This window comes from Lepisosteus platostomus, chromosome 13, assembly GCF_059453375.1.
Source record: "Lepisosteus platostomus isolate fLepPlt1 chromosome 13, fLepPlt1.hap1, whole genome shotgun sequence".
Classification (NCBI taxonomy): Eukaryota; Metazoa; Chordata; class Actinopteri; order Semionotiformes; family Lepisosteidae; genus Lepisosteus; species Lepisosteus platostomus.
The window spans coordinates 14,857,221-14,879,117 of record NC_142623.1 but is presented as its reverse complement, the minus strand read 5'-3'; the positions used below and the strand labels follow the sequence as shown (position 1 = coordinate 14,879,117).

At 44.9% G+C, this 21,897-nt stretch overlaps 1 protein-coding gene and 1 long non-coding RNA gene across 4 annotated transcripts in view; one reads left to right on the top strand and one right to left on the bottom strand.

Moving 5' to 3' along the window:
* The window catches only part of LOC148650036 (uncharacterized), a 195,124-nt gene that overhangs the window by 88,988 nt on the left and 84,239 nt on the right, over positions 1–21,897 (top strand). For all 3 annotated transcript variants that reach the window (XR_015926000.1, XR_015926002.1, XR_015926001.1), the window contains one exon: positions 8,634–8,775. This is a non-coding gene — a long non-coding RNA (uncharacterized LOC148650036). The remainder of the gene's footprint in view (positions 1–8,633; positions 8,776–21,897) is intronic.
* Positions 1–21,897, bottom strand: part of LOC148650037 (noelin-2-like) — a 114,354-nt gene that overhangs the window by 85,006 nt on the left and 7,451 nt on the right. The window lies entirely within an intron of this gene.

Genomic DNA, 21,897 nt, shown 5'->3' with positions numbered 1-21,897 from the left:
TCCGCCTAGAGGAGCTGGAGGCCCGCAGCGCTCACACGCCAGCCTGGCTCGTCCTGTCCCGCAGCTCAGCCCCAAGCCAGAGCCTGGAGGAGCGAAGAATGCGGAGGTCTTTATTTTTGCAACAGCCGATAACGTTACAGGCTGACGAAGGCGCGCCCCCCGGTCGCCTACCCAGCGCACCCTCTGCCGCCGCGGAGATTTACAAACGCTGGCACGGCTGGGCCCAGCACCGTCAGACCTCCCATAAAACACCCGGAAAAAAACTTTAAATTTGCTGGCACCTCCTCAAACGTTTAACACTGGGGACCTTAAAAAAAGGTGCGTGTGTGGAGAGGGGGGATGAATTATCAGTCAGTGTGTGTGTGAGCGAGCGGATGTGTTCAGGGTGCCACACACCTCGGGGTCAGTAGGCCTGTCTATCTCCGCTCCGCCTTGCCTGGCAGCCGGGCAGCGATAACGCCAGCCCTGCTACGACACATCAGATAAGAGCCCCAGTCGGCAGCAAGGCTGGCCTCGTGCGCTTCGTACACGTCAGTGAGCAAGAGCCAGCTGTGACAGCAGGAAAGGGCGCGTGCCTGTTTCTTAAGGGGTGCTGGGGGAACCGTAAGCACCAAGAGTCCTGTTGGGGCACACGTGGAGGAGCAGGATGAATGATTTGCCTGGTGACAATGCTGTCTAAAAATCAGTCTGTGGAGTATGTTCTCCTTGTGTTTTCGCGTAGGTCTCCTCCCACAGTCCAAAGACATGCTGGGAGGTTAATTGGCTTCTGGGAATACTGGCCCTGGTGCGAGTGTGAGTGTGTCTGTGTTTGTCTGCCCTGCGAGGGGCTGGTGTATCCCGCCTTGAGCCTGCTGCTTCCCAAGATAGGGTTTGGCTCCCCCACAATCTTGGATTGATGAAGTAGTTAGAAAAAGGGATACATGGTTGTGTATAAAACCATGTAGTATCATATAGAGAGAGTCAGCTACTTGAGAGGGCAGCTGTGTCAGTGTGTGTTGGATGCTAAGGAACAGGTAAAGGTTACTTGTTCCTTTACTTGCATTTATAGTTAAAGGTGAACCTCTCTTTCTCTCTACAGTATATAGCGTGTGTGTGCATATAATTACACAGAATCAATATACTGTACTGCTGTATACGAACTGAAGTTTTCCTGTGATTATGCATTCTGTTTTCTCTTTTTAAACTTTTTAAACAATGCTCAAGGTTGCTCAAATGCTCGAAGGTTTGCCAGTCATACAGCTCTATGAGCAGGCTGAGGGCAAGAACAGAACCTTTTAGTGCTGCATTCCAGCGATTCCTTCAGTCTCTGGATATCATCGTGCGGGAGGTCACTGGTGCCTGGGCTGGGTCTGTATTTCATGGACAGGGGGACCCCGATACGCATTGGTTAGGCCCTGTTTCTCGAGGCTTATGTTATGCTTCCTTCTTGTTCTCTCATAAATGAAATAACTTTTAAAAGCAGTGTTTTCAGTAATGTTTACTGTGGTCAAAAGCGGCATCTCGCTATCTTCATCCTGGAGCTCAGTGTCAGTTCAAGCACTCCGTTCTTCTGAATCGGAGCCAGCACCCCAAGAGGACAGCCAGTGAAACCACAGCACGTTCCTTCCCACAGTCTTTCTGCAGTATCTCTCTAATCGAGGCTCTTGGCACCCGACCCCACGCCCTGCTCTCCTTTCCCTCTGGCCAGCCAGCAGTCCAGCTCATCATTGCCCACTGCCATCCTCCGGCAGGGCAAGTGTGCCCATCCCCAGTGCTCACAAGTCTACAGTATAAACAGCCACACTCCTCTCCCTGCGCGACTCCCGGCTAATGCAAATCAAAAATCCATCTCCTCAGGATGAAGTGCTAGACTGACATTAATAGAGACCATTGATCCGGTGGGGGGAATGGAGTTCTGAGCTCATTAACTTTGTCCATCTGCCTTCCCATTTCACTGTTAGTTCTGTGTTTTTTATATAAAAAGTGTTAGAAGACAAATATGGCATCTAGAGATCTTCAGAGAACTCACAAGAGACAAGAGCATGTTTTGCAGTGCCTTCTCTGATGGCTCTGTAGGCATTGTATGAATTTTCGATCCATCTGTTAATTGACGACTGTATGCGAAGGGCTGTCAGACATCTTCAGTTTTTTTCCATCCTCCATCAAACAGCCCGAACTAGTGCTACACTTTGCATTGAGTTCTGTCCTGTTTTTCCTCGGGGACCCTCGAGTATAGCGCGCAGGAGTTTATATGACATTTCCCCCACCCCTGCCCACACTTCTGAAGTTCATGTGCAGGCCTAAATTAATGACTAGACTTTTGCTGTAGCTCATAAATTAAAAGGGCACGCAACTCATCATCAAAAGCTATTAAAAAGGCTGGTTCCTGTAACACACCTGCTCACTGAGACGCTTATTATGCACAGAGCGCTTTGCTGGTATTTCAGCAGAGTCTTGTGCAAATGTTTGGAAATGTCAAACAGGACGGCAGAACTTACAAAGTGAAGATGTTTAACTGATCGCTGTGATCGCCCAACTTACTCCCAGCGAGAGAAGGGGAGGGAGAGAGCTCTGAGCACAGCTGTAGAATGCAGAATTTTAAACAAACTTCCATCATCTTGCGGTGTCTCACAGCACAAAACAAAAAGCCCAGACTTCCAGGGAATCAGTCTCCGCTCTGTTGAGTGAGTACAGTAGAGGTTAGCAATGAAGGAGGGCGTTTGTTGAAAACTTTCCTAAGCCGGTGAGGCGTAACATCTTGCGTTTTCATTCACCCCCTTGTCTTAACGAGACCATCTGCATGACAGATCGTTCAATATGAAACACCACAATGATAAACCCTTGCTCTCCTGGATTTCTTGGAGTTTTTTCCTCAAGCAGGATTGGGGTCAGTCAGAGTATAAAGGGCCTCTCATCACTGCCCAAAAGCGTCTGTGTGCTGGAGTTGGATTTTGCTGTCCTTGAGTAATGGAGACCTCAATGTCGCTCTGGAGTTTTTTTTCCCTTGATTGTACACTGATAGCCTAGTTGAATTCCAACTTGCACGGGAATGATTATTTTTTTAAAAAGGGCAGAAGTGCCTTGCTTTTACTCAAATGAAATAGGCACAAAATATATATTTGTTTTCTTCTCTACGACAGAATCTGAATAAAACGGAATAAAACATTGAGGAACGTTGACAGTTGGCAGAATTTTGCTTTAACGAGTTCCTGTAGCTCCGTGTGTCAGCGAGCTTCTGGTTTTTTTTTTTATTTCAGGGTAAATCAGTCAGCAAAAGCACACACACCTTAAAAAATGACATCTCAGCAAGAATGTTTTTGGATCACAATATTGCTAGGCTGCAGTCGTGTCTTTCCTTTTCATTTTTTTTACCTCTGAACGTTAAAATGAGGCAAGTACCTGCCCCTCCATCCCACACCACCCCCTCCCCCCCTCCGCCCCTGGCATCCAGGATCCCCGAGGCAAGAAAACCACACTGCTGCTGAATCCGCGGATTTACATTTCAGTGATCACGGCAAAATGGGAAGAGCGGTCCCTGGACATCTCCTGATGCCTACTCTCTCAGGAACCATAAATCTTAGGAATGGTTATATGGGACAAAGGACGGAGATGCCAATGCCTTTCAGAGTTATCCTCCTCCCACCCCCTCACTTTTTTAATTAATCAGAATGACGCTTCAGTTGGGATTTTCACCCTTTCACAAACTGGGATTCTAAATGATCGTTCAGTCACGACTCCTTCCCAAACTGAGCTGCTAGGACAGAAGCCACACTGGCGCTCACACACACACACGCACCAGGGGCCCAGGGAACTGGTGGGCTGCAGTGATTTCTGGCAGCACAGGAGTCTCCAGCCCTCGTCTTATCCCAGCCCTGCCCGATGAGGACGACAGGGCACGTCATAGAAGAATAAAACCCCAACGGAACGGGCGTCACACGTGACAGGAGCAGCGTGGGCCGAGGCGTGGCAGGAGGAAGGAGCTGTGCGGGACAGGTTTGAGGTCCTTTGGGGAGCGTCTGCTGCCCCTGGAGAGAAGTGGGCACAGTGACCGGGCCGGGCTGGGCCGGGCCTGCTGGGGAAGGTCCAGTTTACCAGCAGCACTGCGCTTGTGGTGCACAGGCTTCCAGCAGCCTAGCTGATAGGACTGGAGAATTGCTAACAGCAGCAGAAAAGAGAGTGTGAAGCACATTTACTGCAGGTAACCCTTTAAATGAGGCATCAATAATACACAAGAACCTCGACCTGAGCGCTGTATTAATAAGTAATACTTTGCTTGGCCTTGATTGGACACTTTTTTTTCTGCCTGCTAAGGAGAGTTCAGGGAAAGGCCACTACATTTCTAACCTCGTGCAAAGTTGGTGGTTTTAAACTCATTAAAGTCATGAGGGATTAAAAAGGGACATTGAAGCAGTCAGGAGGCAAGGTAGGGGACATATACTGTAGCAGGGTTACAAAAGGCTTCACTTGCTCTCCCAGTGTCTGCTCATCCTCAGCATTGCTGAGCCTTCTCCAGGAACTGGAATTGCTCAGCAGAATCATTGTCAGGGGTTTCCAGCTGTAAAACCAATTTCATATGGGTGTCCTGGGCTCCCACAGAATGTGGAGGCCATCATAGCTGAAGAAAGCATCGTTATTCTTGTTTTATTATTTTGATAGTGTGCGCAGATGGTAACTTGTGATGATGATACTGTAGATAAAGCCTTTGACTCTCTGAAGGGGCATTCCTGAATTCCTGGCCATTAATGAATGCCAGGCCTAAGTACAGTGTTCACATTCATTGTAGATTTAGGGCAGCAGAAACTTCAGAGAGTCATAAAGGTTAATTCCTGGTTTTAAAAGAATATCTGACACATATTAAATGAACGTCTTACATCTTGAACAGAAAAGACTACGAGGGGTGCGAGATTCAAGTATTAAAAATCCAAAAAGGTCTTGCCGAGCTCCACTCAGTAAACCTCTTCAAGATCAACATTGAGACACAAGTCAGAGGACACCAGTAGAAGTTTTTTTGCCCAGGCAGTAGCAGGAGCCTAGCAAAAGCTATCCAGCCATGACAGTTGCAGCTGACCATCCTGGCATCTTTAAAGAAACAGCTGGATATGATCCTCGTCTCACTTAGCTGCTAGCAACCTAATAAGATAGACAGGTTACAAATGAGAGGAAGCTGTTTGGAGTTTGTGACGTTCCTGTCCTGTTTGACTAATGCTGCTGCAGTGTAAACAGAGCAAGATGTGTAGCATACGAAAAATACTATGGAAGTTCATACAGTGCAAATCCTTCTCTGCTGAGCTTGATACCAGATTATGCTGACAGCTGACTTCAGAGTAATTTGGTTCTGCAGGAATCTGGATTCAAATATGTGATTCCTGCTGGGAGGTAAAGACAAACGAACCGCAGAGAAGCCAGCAGGAGGTAGTCTTGTATACAGGAGTCTGTCACACATCTATTAAAGAGGTTTTTTTTAAATTGTCTTGCGATCACCTGGTTCAAAGAAAGAAAAAAAAAAGATTCTGTCCACTGTGCAATTATTTAAGTCAAGAAGTGTGTCACGTTTCTGATGTTCCTTCCGATGTACGGTGGGGGGGGCTGTGAAACACACGAGTCGCTTTAATAAACAGGGCGGAACTCCGGAGTACAGAAAACGGAGATTAAAAGAAAAGGGAGAAAGAGAAGAGAGCCATCTGAGGGTGTAATCCACTTTTGTCTGGGTCATAACAGTGTGTTCTACGGGCTCTGCTAATTAGGGGACTCGTCTTTTTCACTGACTGCAGGGTTTCGTGCACAGCTACAGTAATACAGCCTTAAAGGCATCAGACCCCCAAACCCCCCCCCCCAGCTCGTTTCCACTCTGTAATTATCTCCTGTGCTTTCAGATCACGCCTAGATGGATTAATAGTGACTGTCAGGCTAAAAACAGAAATCTATAGCCAGCTAATGGGGGAGGCCTCTGGTATTGGCAGCCATTCGTTTGCCAACCTGCTGCAGTGTGGAGTTAAAGCGCGTGGCCCTGCCACAATCGCTGGCCCACTCCCTCCCGCCTGGCGCGCGTCGGCGGCTGCGGTTGCTTGGTGGGGGAAGATTTTTTTTGCTCCATGCTGACGGGTGACCTAGTTACCAAACCCTCGGTGAACTTCAGGTAACCTCACACCGGCATTCTCGCTACCGCGGGGAAACGTTATACAGCTGAGTCCTGCTCACAGGCTCAAACTCTCCAAGCGCCAGCTTCTCCCATTGTACTTAAAGAGCACCTTTCACCTTTGTTTTCAGTTCCAGCCCATGCCTTCAATATTGCAAATTGATTTAAAAAGCTAAATTTGCCCACTGAATTGCTTTTTCTCCAAAGTGTACCTTCCCTCCACAACAGTGTCTTGAATGATCAGTTAAAAGCCAAAGGGAATACAGCACAGACTGCTATTGCCTATGACTGCGCCAGAGCCTGTGGAGGTTCTGTGTGCTCAGGCAGGGGTGGAGGATCTGTATATGTGGGGCTCAAATTAGGGTTAGGGTTAAGGAGTGGGGTGTGGCTAGGGGTGAGTTTCAGCCAAGATTGCCTTTTCAGCTCTAGTAATACACTCAGAATAAACCCAGCTAACGATATATTTGATACTACTTTTAAATCAGTCAGCAAACATCAGTTTAAAAGCAGCCTGTGGTCATATCACGGTAAAAGTCTGAATCTGATGCACTGCTCACTCTAAAAAAGGGTGGTGCTGCTTCAGCGGAGTCTGACCTCCTCTTTGACGCTCCAGCACATCGTCTTTTCTCTCTTTTAACACAGAGTGGTTTTACACCGGTTGGTGTGTGGGGGGGCGGCAGAAGCAGACTTTCGCATCATCCAGATTGAAACAAAGAGTCTATCCCAGCTGAAGCCCAGCGCTCTGATAGCCTGCTCTGTCTCCTCTCCCCGCCTTCCCTGGAAATAAACAGCTTGTCTGGGAGTACGATCACAACCGATATTTCAGCTCTCAACAGGCCTGCAGACTGCTTATCATATTTTAAGGTGCAGTGGAGTAGGATTCCTGGATATCAGCACAGATTTCTTTCGCTTTTTTTATCTCCCTCCTTTTTTCCTCCATAAAAGCATGTTTATATGGGTTTGCAATTAAGACCAGGCACCAAGGGGATGAACTGATTCAGAATCAGGGTAGTTAGTTGAAAATGCAAGTGTGGGGAGAAAATGTCAAGCTTGTTATTACGAACTGCTTTAGGGCAAATTCAATTTGCTGGGACATGATGCTGGTTTCCCTGGCACTACTGTTTTTCCTGGTTTGTCTTCATTAATCCTAATGTATTTTTTATGATAACTGAAGGTAACACTAATCATACTCGCACACTAAAAAGTAGCTCATGATTATAGGGGCAGTGCTGTCTAGTTTCCTTCTGCTTTTTGTAGACACAGCTGGAAAGGTTCTAAAACAAAGGAGCTTATTTGGCCCATCCACCCCATTTTAGCTGATTGATCCCTGGATCTCAGCCTTGTTCTTGAAAGAAGCCAAGAGATTGGCTTCAACACACGGCTGGAACCATGGCTGGGCAGCTTGTTGCACGCTCACATTGGCTGAAGAAGCACCTCCTGCTCTCAAGTTCTGAATGCACTTTCCTGCTGTTTCCATTTGGTCCAACATTTTGGACTACAAAAGAAGAGGATGATGCTCCAGAGACAGAAAAGTGCAGGTCACAGCTTTAACGAAGCTGGCACCAGCCCCTCAGAAACGGGGTCAGGTACAGCTGGCCCGGGATCCTAGGCTGGTTCCACTCTGGGTGCGCAGTTTAAAAACACAGCAGCTGGACTGGTAAAACACAGTGATGGGTGGCACATTAACAAGATAACAGTAATGATTATTAATAATAATACATTCTTACAAGGATCTCAAAGGGATTTACATACAGGAGGAATGACACTTCATCCACCACTGAAGATGGATTCAGAAACACTTGACTAAGCCAAGGAAATAGTGAGGAAGAAATGAGGAAATATGAACCGGAATAGGAAAGATTGAACGATACAGGTGGAAGCATGATCTGCCTGATCTGAACGCCTGTCCTAGGCCTGATGTATGGGGCTGCAGAGATCTTACAGCCAAACGTGCAGGACTCCGCCCCTGCAAGGCTGTGCTTGCTTCATCCCACATGTTAGCTCAAAGAAACCAGAGGGAGAGGCAGTGTCAATAACAGAAGGCCGTGATGTAGTTCTTACCAAAAGTGCAAATTCTTTACTCGCCGTTGATCAATAGAGAGCAGTGCATTTCGCTGCCGGCTGTAGTTATAGTGCGTTGTCAGGCACCTGCTCGGTGTGCTTACTGTTGTGTCCAGAAGCAGTCGAATGCTAATTACCTGTCCTCGGCACCTCAGAAAGGTCGCCTCTCACGTCACACAGCAGGGAGTGGAGGGGGGTACACTTGTTCGTTCTGCTGTGCTCGGACAGGGCTCCGATACAACAACTGCAGACTGCAGAGAATATTAACCGACCAACATCAAGCTAATCCCAATGGTAGCCTGTCCCCTGTCCTCTCCCCCTGACCCTGTACCCTAAATGCATTCAGGGCGTAGAGCCTAGAGGTAAGTCATATGTTCCTGGATTCATCCAGCAGGCTGCCTCTGTCCCACTGCTCAGAATAAGACATATCTGACTGTGAATTAATTTTCACCCGCAGAACCGTGCGTCACGCGACTTCGCCGGCGCTTACAGATGTGTGCCGCGCTCTGCTGCGTGATGACCTTGAAGCAGTTTTTCATCGGGTGCAACTCCGGGTGGAGGAAGACCAAGAGAAGAAGTACAAAGCGCAATAAATAAAGGTCTGAGGTGCATTATGCTAAACAGCGCTACTCCATTAACATTAATTTGCAGTGCATTTCAGCAAGGACGGCTTGTTTTATTCACAGTTCCAGCTGAAGAGTAGTACATAAAACACAAATCACAACACAACAAATCTGTAAACTCTAAGGGTCATGAATTTTGAGTAATTTACTAAGGAAATAATTTTGGTTTTTGGTGCATATCTGTGGGAGCTGGTCATCTTAGTATTTCTAGTATGGTCTAGTATTATGTTAGTAGGGAGCATTCTGGTGCACTATGGCTGGTCAATAGTGCACCAGAACGCAGGTGGGGCTGCACATTGGTGGTGGTGGAGGGGATCCCCAGTACCTGTAAAGCACTTTGAGTGGAGTGTCCAGAAAAGCGCTATATAAGTGTAAGCAATAATAATAATAATAATTATTATTATTATTATAATTATTATTATAATTATTATTATTATTAGTGATGTGTTTGAAGAATTAGAATGATCATCGATATTGTTTCTATATCTGTGTGACGCATTATGGATTTAAAAACCTAGACATAGTACTGTATACCTCAGGTATACTGACTTTCTGAATATGATTTATGCCGATCACCATAAGCAGAAGATGTGTGAGCAGCAAGATAAACTTTACTACCTTGTCTTTGTAAGCTGTGCTTTGTTTCCATCCTATACAGTATAACAAGACAGCATTCTCTGATAGCCTGTGCATTAGAATCCTGCACATACTGCATATTTGTATACTCTTTACAGACGTAGGGGATAAAGACTTGATGCTTTTCAATGCAGCAATGTGAAAATGTTGCAGTTTAGCCAGGTGGATGCATTAGCGTTTCTGTCATACGACAGAACCTCCTTGTGAGTCGCCCCCCTCTCTTTTACAACAATAGGCTGTTTTTATTTTCTCGGATGGAGCCCCTGTATTAATTTCCAGTACACACAGGCTAGATAACCATCATGCAAACAGAGCAGGAGCAGTGTAATGTGCTCGCAGAAGGGAGCCTGCTTCACTCGCTCACATTGTCTCAACCCACATCCCCACCCCCCCGCTCCCTCCCTCTCTCTCTCTATCTTCTGGCTAGTCTTTCTAATTTATACAGCACTGATTCGCTGCATAAGGGCCCCATATTGATTTAATGATATTGCCCTAATTAAACACAATCTGTTAGGGTGCTTAATCAGCCAGATATCTCAATGCATTCTGGAGAATACATTTGGAGCAAAGGAATAGAGGAAATGGAGAAAAAAACACCCATATCCTCTAGTTATTCCACCTACAATCATCTCAAGTTGACATACAGTAATAACGCCGTGGGGCTGAATGGATGCTAATATGTAGCATTTTGGGGTTTTGTCTGAGGAGTAGGCTAAGGCCACATCCGGTGTTGGGAAGCGAAATCAGAGATGGAAGCTAATCCAAAAACATGTGGGAAAGAAATATCACAGTCTAGGGGTAAGCAGGAGCCCCTGCTTTATAATAAGACCCCTGCTGGCAGGGAATCAGTCAGCACTGAGACTCTCAATTACAGGGAACTAGACAGCATTGACTGCGTCTACAGTAGAGCACTGACACTCTCAGTGAGACAACACCACAGTGCATTCGTTTACAAGCTCCATAATAAAGCAAACGGGATCATATCGACAATCCCTATAATAGACTGCAGATAGCATTGACTCTTTCAATAATAGGACGCCAGATGGCACAAATACTTAACATTAATAGACCTTACAGCACTGACACCATCAACAACAGGACACTTGAGGGCACTGACATTTCCTGTTGACCATCAGGCCTTGGCTTTTGGTCTTATCCACTGGAAGATGATTTATCATTTATGCCAGCCCCAGAAAAACAGTCTCCAGGAATTTATGGATCTGTTTTCACCGAGAAGCGTCACCGCAGCTCAAGTGTCCCAGTATCATTGCAAGGCTTGTTTCTGGTTGAACCTTTAGTAAGTGAGCAATTAAGCTGATCAATTAGGAAAAATTAGGTCAATTTTAAAGTATAGTTAGAATAAACAAGCTGCAGTGGCGTGGACTGAAAATGGCAAAATTTAGATGTTTTTTAGAATTGCACATATATTCATTTGTGAATGACAAATGTGCATGGTACTTGTAATTTTATCTTCAAGCTGCAAAAGCATTTTCAGATAGAACATCTACAGTATATAGTAAATCTTCATGTACTATAACATTCCATTTTAGTGCATAACTGGCTGTTTTATTCTTTTTTCTGTAGTGTCTTTTGTTTTAATTTCCAAGACAATATAAATAAAGTATAATTTACTTTTGGCATTTGTCCATGTTACATTCCAGTGCATTCTAGCATGCTCACACAACATAATTTCTAGTAATCGGCTGGCCTTGCTCAGTAATACTGCATACCAGGCGGAACAGATGCATTATGGAGGAGAAATACAAAACAATGAAAATGACATTGCAAGTGAAAGTAGGGACTGTGCATTTCTCCTCATTATTATTGTTTTAGTTACTATTGCTCGTGATATCTAGTACTTCTAATTTAAGTGGCTCTTACACAAGAACCAAAATTGTCTCCCATTGAGTCGTTATTGATTTCCCAGGGATTAAGCATACTTTCATAAGGAAACGCTCAATGCCGCTGTGACTGATCATTCTCATTATGGAGCATCACAGCTTCCCAGTGAATGAGAAATAAAAACTGGGTTGATGTTTACTGCCTGTCACTTCTATAGGAAGTGCCCTGGTCGGGGGGTAATTGAGTTTGAATTGGCAGTGCCTGCTGTGAAGTGAGACTGTATAAATCACGGTGAATTTGCCGTGCAGACTGTTGCCTCTTTGCTAGTGGCTGCCTGTCTCTGTGTACGGGATGAATCCGAAATGGAATAAATTTCGATTAGGGTAAACCGTTGATACGCAGCTTTGGGGTGAATTATGGATTTCACATCCCGAATGCATTTCCAATTTCATTTTTCTTGAAACCATTTTCCAATGGCACTTTTCAAGTCTCCTTTCAGTTCTTTTGACTCTTTTGCATTTGGATTTGGGAGTGGGTTTCAGAGTTGGAATTGGAGACCTGGATTGCTTCAGGAGGATGGAGTAGAATGGGTACTGTTACTGGCACTGGCTGAAACTGATCAGGAACCAAAGATTGGTTTTAATATTTAGAAAACTTTGGGACTGGCATTGGAATTAAGAACTCAAAGAAGTGGCTTTGAAACTATGGTAGTAGTGAAACAAGCAAACCTGCAACAGAGCTGCCTGGAGGGAAAAAAGTAGATGTTTTTGAAACAAAGAATGATTTGATATCAGTGAAATTTTCCCAAGTACACTGTAATACAAGCAGTCTGCAGGCTATAAGACTCGTTCTGCGCTCCAGACTGAGGCTTTAACCAGATACTCAAGCCCACTAAAGCCTGAGTCTGCACACGTGTCATCTTCGGGGTTTACTCAGCTTCCAAGACCTGAGTTTTGAAAACTGCTCTTCCTGATCCACATCGACCAGAGACCCCGCGCTTTCTTCCTGCACTGAGCTTTGCCTGTCAGAATCTCTTCACTGCTGATTTGATGAACAGGGCCTGCCACATGTGACCCATGCTTGCTTGACAAATAAACTGCGGCTGTCTTTCCCTCCGACACTACTGACGACTGACATGTCTTGTAGCTGAAGTGCATCCCTTCCTTGGATTCAGAGTGTTTGCGAAATGTGTGATTTTGCTTCTGAAAACGTTTTCTGTCGTGTCAGCGGTGTGGTGTGGACTAGAAAAGACATGATTACACATCTTCAGGGCGGGTCTGTGTGTTGTCCCTGCGCAGCTTCAGTTGCAAGAGGCACAGTAACGAATCCAGCCCACTTATGCAAATAAAACTGATAGATTTTGACATAATGCCAGCAGAACAGAAAATGAACCAATGTCTGTGTCACCTGCTTCGGCTCCGGGATTACTTTGGCATGCAACACCATCAGCCTGTCTCCCAATGTGACGGCTGCTGTCCCCGTAAAAACTAGACAAAAAACTACAGACTGACTTTCAAAAGAATTCTGTTCCAGTGTAAAAACTGTGCTGCATTTTTCTTTTCTCACTCCAAATGATTGTTTTTTCCCAGAGTATTTTTTATGGGGAATGTATTCTTTTTGTTTTCTTGCGCTGTGACAGGAGGGAGCTGCACTCTCATGCTACACGATACTTCATGTCGAGAGCTCCCAGCGTCTCAGCTGTATTCATATTCCGATCTCCTACAAAGAAACCCACAATGCTGTGCTCATAAAAGATTCATGGGACAGACAAAAGCAAGGTCACTCTGTGCATAGGAACAAGCGGCAGCCTAAATTCTTACAAAGCGATAATGTGATAAAAACTCTGTTTATAGAGACAGAAAGAACAACAGGAACTTCATGGCAATTAAATTGCTGGTGGCAGATCGGAGCCCGTAATGTTGCTCATTAACTCGTTGACCAAGGACAGATCGATGGGGTTTGTGGTTGATGAACAGACGTGCTGTAAATGATTGTGCTCTTTGAATAAACATTGCGTGTGCTAGAATCAGCCCGGGTTCTGGAGGAACACAAATTGTTTGCCATTATTTTGACCTGAACAGCTCAGTTGATCAATAATAAGAAACAGACACAGGTGGGCATGACACTATAATACACGCCCATAAAGAGCATTTTTTCCTTCTGCTTTACTTCCGGGTGCATTCGTTTTGGCTTTCCAAGAGTCAATTATTTGTGATCCACACACAATGAAGCCATGTGTAGGTCTGGGTTTAGTTGGATTGTCTGGGATGTCCATCCAGTTTTATCACAGGTCTCTGAAGTCAGGACCTGGAAAAATGCACCCCCACCTCTAAGTTAATTTCTGCTTCTTCAACCCTCTGCACTGGGGACTGGCTTAGACATTAAGCCAGTTTTAATTGACTCATTGTCATTAGGATAAGAAAGAAAGCCATAATTCAAATAGAGGGAGGATGGAATTATATATGTAGATTTCTGCAAAGCTAAATTATCTGAGCAATATATCCATATCTGTTTGGCTTCAAACACACCTGAAGAATTAGAATCTCTTTAGGTGACTCCTCATCCCTTAGTATTGTAAAAAGGGAAGAGCTAATTAATATTCATTCTGACGATTCATAGCAACTGCCTGCTCTTAAAGGGGAACTACAGCATATAAATCAGCATTGATGAGTGCATTTAAACCTCAATAAAAGTAAACAGGTGCAGAGGACACAACTGATGAAGGCTCCACAGCCGAAATGTTGTGTCTATTTTCTTTTCCTTTCAGCATGGGTTAAACCTTCACTTGTTCCTTTGCAGCCTCCGCATGCTGACACAGCTCCCAACGTGTACTTCTTCATGTACACAGGAACTTGTAAAACCTCCAATTTACAGCACAAAATAGACTAAATGTGCATTACAGCACCATATTCTGCAGCTCAGAATTAGGTAACAAACCTTCCTGTGACATGTTGCAACCTTATTACATGATAAACAAACAGCCGTATGAATACATTAATTCTAATCCAAGGGAGATATTGTTCTTTGATTTTCGCCGACAAACACTACTTGTTAACTGTGCATGCAGATCACGTTAGAACATTTCTGTGGTAAAATATCTGCTGCACAACCTGTACTTATTCGCTCGTACACTACATTACATTAGTCATTAGGGAGACTAGTGAGCATGAAGGGCTGCATCACATCGCAATTTGTGGGAACTCGAATGCGAGTTTGTGACAACATGGCAACATACAGTGCTTTCACAAAGTTCATGATTTTGTGCTTAATTTGAAATTTGTAATTTTTTTGTATAATGTCATTGAATTTATTTTGTTACAGAGATTTAATAACAAATTCCTCTTTAACACTCACTATATGCCTGAAAAGTGTCCCTCAAAAGATACCTATCCACGCCTGTTAGACCGGTCAAAGCTGGTTGTGTCATGCTGATGAGCCACATAACAGTGAACCAGCTGTTTGTGGCTGCTAGCTTTCATGTTATATATGAAAAAGAAGAATTAGAATTATTTTTAGACTGTTCTGTCCTCTAACGAAGAGAAACAGAAAGAGGTAATTAATATTCACTTCCTGTAGTTCTTCTCTATCTACAGTTTCTGTTATGTATTTTGGATTTATTATTACTAATTTATTTCAGTGATGCTTTTATCCAGAGCGACTTAGATTTACATCCATTTATAGAGCTGGGTATTTTTATTGAATTAATTTAGATTAAGTACGTCGCTCAAGGGTGTAACAGCAGTGTCTCGGCTGGGGTTTGAACCTGGAAACTTCCTCTTACGAATCTGAATCTGAAAGCCGCTGCCTCACACCGCTGCCTTTAAAAAAACCTAGTTCTTGTGTAACTGAGGTATACTGAGCTTCTGCTAGTGGAATACACAATAATGTATTTACAATGTATAATGTAATGTATAAACAATGTATTTGTATATATACGCAATTGTACAGTGCATTTAAAATAAGGCTGCAATGGACTGGCGTCCTGTCCACGGTGTATCCTGCCTTATGCCCAGTCCTTGCTAGAATAGGCTCCGACTCCCCCTGGAGCCTGTACTGGGTACTTTAAATAGAGCTAGTGCTAAAAGCAGGAATTGGCATTGGGAAGGGAAGCCAAAGACAGGAGCGGGTGCAGACACTCCTTCTGGAAGGAACCTCAATAACTTTCCTAACTAAGGTAACCCGTGGTTTTCCTGGGAAGGGCACGTCCTGGGTGAATACGTCCTAGGAATGCCAGGGTCAGGGCTACAGTATATGTAGTATTTAGTGCTCAATGTGTTGTATTGAACAGCTATGCTGAAACTTGCACTGGCTGAAAATGGGCAATATTGAGATAAACACTGAGACTCTTGTAGATGAGGCTCTTTTATGTGTTCTTCTGTCCTTTGGTCTACAAAGACTTTGAGAACGTGGAAAAGCAACAAAGTTCCCAAGCAGAAAGTCTTTATGAAGAAGCGTCATTCCAAATAACATTAAAAGCGACTGATGTGAGTAATGGAGTTCACATAAAAGTGGAATTTATATACATAAGGAGGTGCAGGGTTCATAGTTGTTCTTGAGGGCCCTGGAGCAAATTAATCAAGTCTGTCAGGGGACTTGCTAGTCAACTACAGAAAACGATTGGATTCTTTGCTGTTGAAGCAGCTGACAGTACATGAAAGCCGGCAGAGTCAGGGCAGTATGCTGGACGAGGTACTGTGGTGAGTCTCTGGAGTGAGCTCTCCTTTGTTCTGCTATCACTGCTTGATTACTGATATAACTAATGTGGAGAGACAGGAGAGGAGGAGACACGTGGCCATGTTGTGTGTGTGTGTATGTGTGTGAGTGGGCACGTGCGCAGAGGGGGAGGCATCTGAGCTTTGTATAAACTGGCAGCCCGTTGCCGACAGAGCTCACAGAAGAATTAATGCTGGATTTAGCTCTTTGTTTGACATTTATCATGGGAAACAGGTAATACCAATCCACCCTGAGCTACAGAAATCCTTGGAATCCTCAGCTGTTCCTTGCATCCCTCCCATTTTCGGATTGTTAGTCGTGAGTCAGCTCACGCTTGCAGTTGTGACCCATGACACTGGTGCAGAGGGGCGCTGACCCACAGGCACACTTTCCACAAGAACACACGCAGAATGGGCCCTGTCCAGTGGCTTCTGCCCTGCAGGAACCCCTCCCTCCACAGCAGAGAGAGCTGCGGGTCACTCAGGCACCCCAAACTCCCCCGAGTTCAGGGGCCATTGGGGTGCCAGTTCAGGTACCGTTTACTCTCTGTGTAGTCCAGAGCACAAGGGCACAGAGCTGTGCTTTAAACATTTTTGCTTCCATACACACAGAAGCTTAGAGATCCTTTGGCAGCTGAAAAAGATCTGGACTTGGAAGCTGCCCTGGTTTCCAGGTGTATAAACCCAGACACAGCAGAAGGAAGAAGCATCACGTTGGGTACAATATAAGCCAAAGGACTGAGTACAATGGTTAATGAACAGGACCCTGATACCCATGATAGCTCAGAGGTGCTGTACCTGTATTTACCCCTTGGATTTTTTTGCTGAAGGTCTGAGAAGATGAATTCTCTCATCGCAGTGCAGTTGGGCCTCAGAGCTGGAGGTCGCCCTCCTTGGTTCCTGTCCAGATCCATGGACGAGGCTGATTAGCTCCCGGGAGCTGACAGCATGTGGCTGAGCGAGAGGAGCTCTCTGCAGGGGGGCTGGCGGGTTGGGGGGGGTTCACTTTTTGACTGGGATCCAAGATGAGAGTGACAGTGTGGGGTAGCTCAGGGCTGTATCTCATTATGCAATACCCCCAAGGCCTTCTGTCTTTCCCTTTGAAGCTGTACCATGCTGGAATACAGGCCTCACCTCAAGTACCCTCCGGTAGAACGAGGCAGGTTAATTCAAGGTAGCACAGTTGCTAGGCTACTCTGTATCCTCTGTAGAAGGGCGCGAGCTGTATTATGTGGTGCTCGCAGGCTGTGGAACATCATTTATTTCACCTTTCCACTCATCACATACTAGCACACTAAATTAAAAAAAAACACTGGTTAACCCAGCCTCACTGTCTTTAAAAGGAAGGAGGAAACCAGAAACATCCAAGTGCCACATCGTGGTGTCGCCCACATACAGTATAGTTTCATTATGTTCCAAAAAAAAAACCCTAGCGGAGTTTCCTTTCAAATATGTAGCCCTTCAAACAGGGCACTAGCCACGTACTGCTCAAACAGAACTAATCCAACAGGGTTTTTCTGTTTTCTTCCTCGTGTATGAAACACAGACAGGAAGTGCACTAACTCATGAGACTGAGCTGGCGAGACAAAGAACAGAGGGTAATTCAGCTCAGTACACGGGCCTGATATCTAATGTCAGGCATGCTGCTCTCGTTGGTCTGCTGACTTGACTGTGATTTAATTCATTATTGTTATTGTGTTTTCTGTTGGTAACTTCTGTGCCTCTGGTTAATGTAAAATGTAATGTAAAATGGTCGGTGGCCTTGGATGATGATGGTGATTTGATCAGAAAGAAAATGCCCTGTCTTCGAAGTTGGAAATCTCCATTGTGATTGTTTCAACAGGTAATTAGTTAAATCAGAGTAACTTAGAGATCTGGATTTGTAACAAAACACCCTGCAGCCAGAACAAATTACTTGATTAATTGATCAGTAGCTTACAAGTGTTCCTGTTTGTTAGAAATTGGTAATACAGGATAATTGCTTCACAGGACCAGGAATGGAGACCCCTGAACTAAGAGCTTTTGTCACCGTTAATTTTCATGCTTTTGAGAGGTGAAGTTTCTGGCAGGCTTGTTGTCCTTTGACTTACTGGCAAGTAAGAGTTTAACAAGCTTTATACTGTACAGAAGCCTTGTTTCAGGTACAGGCTGTAGTACAGTATATGCGTTAAATACCGATTAGACTGCTTTCCACAGTGCAAACACATAGCAAGCACACTGGTGATGGAACAGTGCATCAGAGAGCCCACAGAGGATGCACTCTGCCAGCCCTGATCTCTTCATCCACTCTGCCAGAAACAGTCAGCAGGGCTGAGTCTTTAGCATTTTTTAGTAACCGCGATCTCTTGCCAACATGACACCAGTCCCAAAGCCTACAAAGAACCATTTGCCTAAATTAGGTCAGAAGTCAATAAGCAGTTTTGATGCAGCAAAACATTCAAGCCTTAAAGTGAAACAGAAACAAAAGAACTGATCAACAAATATGCAGTTGTCTGCCTCGTTTTCTGCTATCTGTCTGTGCTGATCAGACTTGCAAACCAATCACATCTAGAGTATAAAACCACAGGATTTTAGGAAGACTTGTTTTTTGGTACCCCTCAAAGAAGATGATACCAGTCTGGACTCTGGGGCATTAGATCTGCTGATTAAGCCCAAATGTGCAGAGCAGGCTGGATCCTAGAGTCTCCCATCCAGGTACTGGCCAGGCTCACACCTGCTGAGCTTCAGTGGGCCACCAGCTGTGAGCTTCAGGGTGATATGGTTGCTGATATGGCAGTTGGGAGTTTATCAACAGATAAGCATTTGTTGATACACTTAATGGCAAACCCTATCTGCTTACCTCCAGATTCTTAATCCTGCACAAAAGTGATTCCATTTTTAACTGCTTCTAACCCGCCAGCTACAGGAGGACAGTTGTCCCAGGCTGGGCTGACAGGGAGCAGATTCATAGGCTCATAGTTTGACAGGACAGGCCACACACTGGCCACACACAGTCTGCCATTAAAATGCATTCCTCTGGGGTTTTATTATTTCCTTCAACACACAATAAATTATCATGCATTTGCATTTAATTGTATTCAAAGCGGCATATATTAAAACTGCCAGAAAGAAACAAAGGAGTAGTTAAGGTCAAAATAAAGGTCAACCACAGATAAAGAGAGGGGGGGGGGAGAACAGATCATTTGGAATCAAGCTAATGTGTGACAAAGCGCGATGAAGTAATTAGGGCACGCGGAGGCCTTCTGCATTCACTGGACACGCACGGCTCTGTCAGACAGCTTCCCCACTGCCATACGTCTTCTGCAAACACATGACAGGAGCTCTGCAAAACTCATTACCACTCGGCAAATATTTGCTTTGCTGGAAATAATTCCCGCACATATCTCCCCTTTATTCCACATTTTTCATCCCCGTACATATGAAAACGAGGAAGCTGCGCCGTTTATTTTAAGGACGCGGCCGTGATGTGATAGATGGACACGTGGACCTGCACGAAGAGGAGGGCACGGCCCCCCGCCCTGCTGCTCGCGGATTGATTCTGCTTTCTGACGAATGCTGTCTTAATTGACGTTTAATTTGAAACCATTAACTTTTTTTTCGCTTGCCTTCAAGCCTCAGACGATTATATGCTGGGCCAGTGAAGGAGGCTGTAACCATTCACACAGCTGACACAATGAGAGGTTTGCTGTGCTCTGCAGGTCATGATGGCGGAGGCAATGGTGCCACTTTAAAATGAGCAGCAGTTCGTCTTCCTCACTTCTCTGTTTCCACATGATCAGCCATCTCAGACTCCTGCATCGTACATGGCCATAAGGAGTTGTTCTTGCCTGCTTTGTTTGATGCACAGTGTTCTGCTACTCTTCTGCTATCTTACAGTTAGGTCAAGATCAGGGTCATTAGGAAATTGGGGGTGCAACTTTTTTTTTTGCAGATTTTGCAAACAACAGTTCCCACGCAAGCTCTGCAGATTGATCAACCATTAACCATCTGTACGGTCTCAACTTGAATAATTGTAATAGTTTCCTCATAAAAAATAGCTTTTCTGTAGCTTTTAAAAAGGTTGTCTGTTATCTATTAATTTATTAATGCAATGATTCATCTACCTAAAAAATGTGAGAAAAGTAGACAAAAACAAAGCACATGAAGACACCTGCTGAAAAGCCATCAGAATAGATTAGTTCAAATAGCATCTGAAGAAATACGAACGAAACAGTCTTCACTCTTTTGCTACACACCACAGTGACATCATCGTTAAGCTACGGATGAATTAAGATCGCCCCCCTGCAAAGAGAACGTGTTGGCCTTTATTTCGTGTTAAACTGTAGATGGCTGATGTACAGTGCGGCAGTTGTCGTCTGTCTAATTGGTGTCTCTGCAGCTCTGGCCGCCTCCTCCCTCCAGCTTTTCAGAGAAGCGCAGTGAGACACAAACTGTGCACTGTATGCAGTCTGCGATGCTGGGTGTCCTGGCTGATTGATATGCCGATGCCGTGCAGCGGCGGAATACTAACTCTCTTTGTGTGTTTTTTTTATTTTGGAATGCGGGAGGGAACAGGATCCCAATGGGGGAGGAGGGGGGGAGGGGGGTTGTATTTGCACTTGCTCTTCGACACCACCAGCCGAACTCGGCGATGTACTCTCCTCTTGTTAAGTTACAACTCTCACCTCTGCTCCCCCGACCGAGGGCTTGAATTATTTAAAAAACGAGCTCTGATCGGGCCTCGGCCCAGGCCTGGCAGAGCGATCCTGTCAGCTTTTCCGCCATACACCATAGTCAACCCAGCGCACGCACGCGTTGGCTTGCTGCTGGATTGAGCTGGGAGGTCCTTTGGCGTGTGCAGTGCTGTCTGTCGCCTCTCATGTGAGTGGTTTATGCTAATTGCTGCAAGTAGTTTTTAAGATCAAAGCACTTGTTTTCAAAACGTGCACTCGGAGCTCTGATGCACACATTTTGAATTGCTACCTGACCAGCTGATGCACACTTAGAGCTTTTGTACCCTTTCTTTGTAGGACAAATCCAGTACTGAAACCTGCCTTTCTCCTAAAACCGCTTCATCCATTTAAGACAATAATAACCTGATAAAAAGAGAGGGTGAGCACAGCCTTTCAGGGTCATTAACACAGAGAAGACCCAGGATGCTGCTCAGCTTGTACTCTGGGCGGTACAGGACTTGTTGCTGCTTGTCCACAGGAAAATGTCTGAAAGTGGCGAAGAAGTGTAACTTAACAGAACATGCCCGCAGATTCAGAATTTCCCCCTCGGAATAAAAACATAAGTGCCCTGCCTTTCTATTCCTGAAGAGTTCAGACGAGGAAACCTGATCCAGCAGCCTTGGTACTGTACCTCTGCTGTTCACACTAAATAGTTTGTGGAATTTGAATATGAATTTGAATGGCTTTTACTTTAGGGTGCAAGATCAGTACAGACAGAAGCCTTACGGACCATCTCCTTAATGCAAGGCAGCATGAGCATTATTCTGTGTTTATTTAATTTCCCAAATGGAACAGAGACCTCAGATCAGAGCCAGTCAGACAGTGGGATTCTTCTTCTCTGTTTTTCCTTTTCGTTTTTCAGCCTGCCTTCGCTCCTCTCCTGCAATGTCATTGTACAGTATGCCTTTGGTGATCAGGAACTTATAATTACAGCTAGCAAAAGCTAGCTGCAGGCCCAAGTTTTCAGATAATTACCATATACATTTCAATTTGAGGCTTGAGCTTTTTGATAATGAATTCAGGTATGCTGATGCTTCAGAAACTGACTGAATCTTAGCAGAGAGAGAGGAAGAGGGGCTAGGGTGTGTGTTCAGAAAAATAACTCCACAGTCCTCAAGTTGACATTACTAGTATCAGTTTGCACCACTGGCAGTGCAGTGATGGTGATGAGCTAGTCATCCCCAGAATCCCCCCTG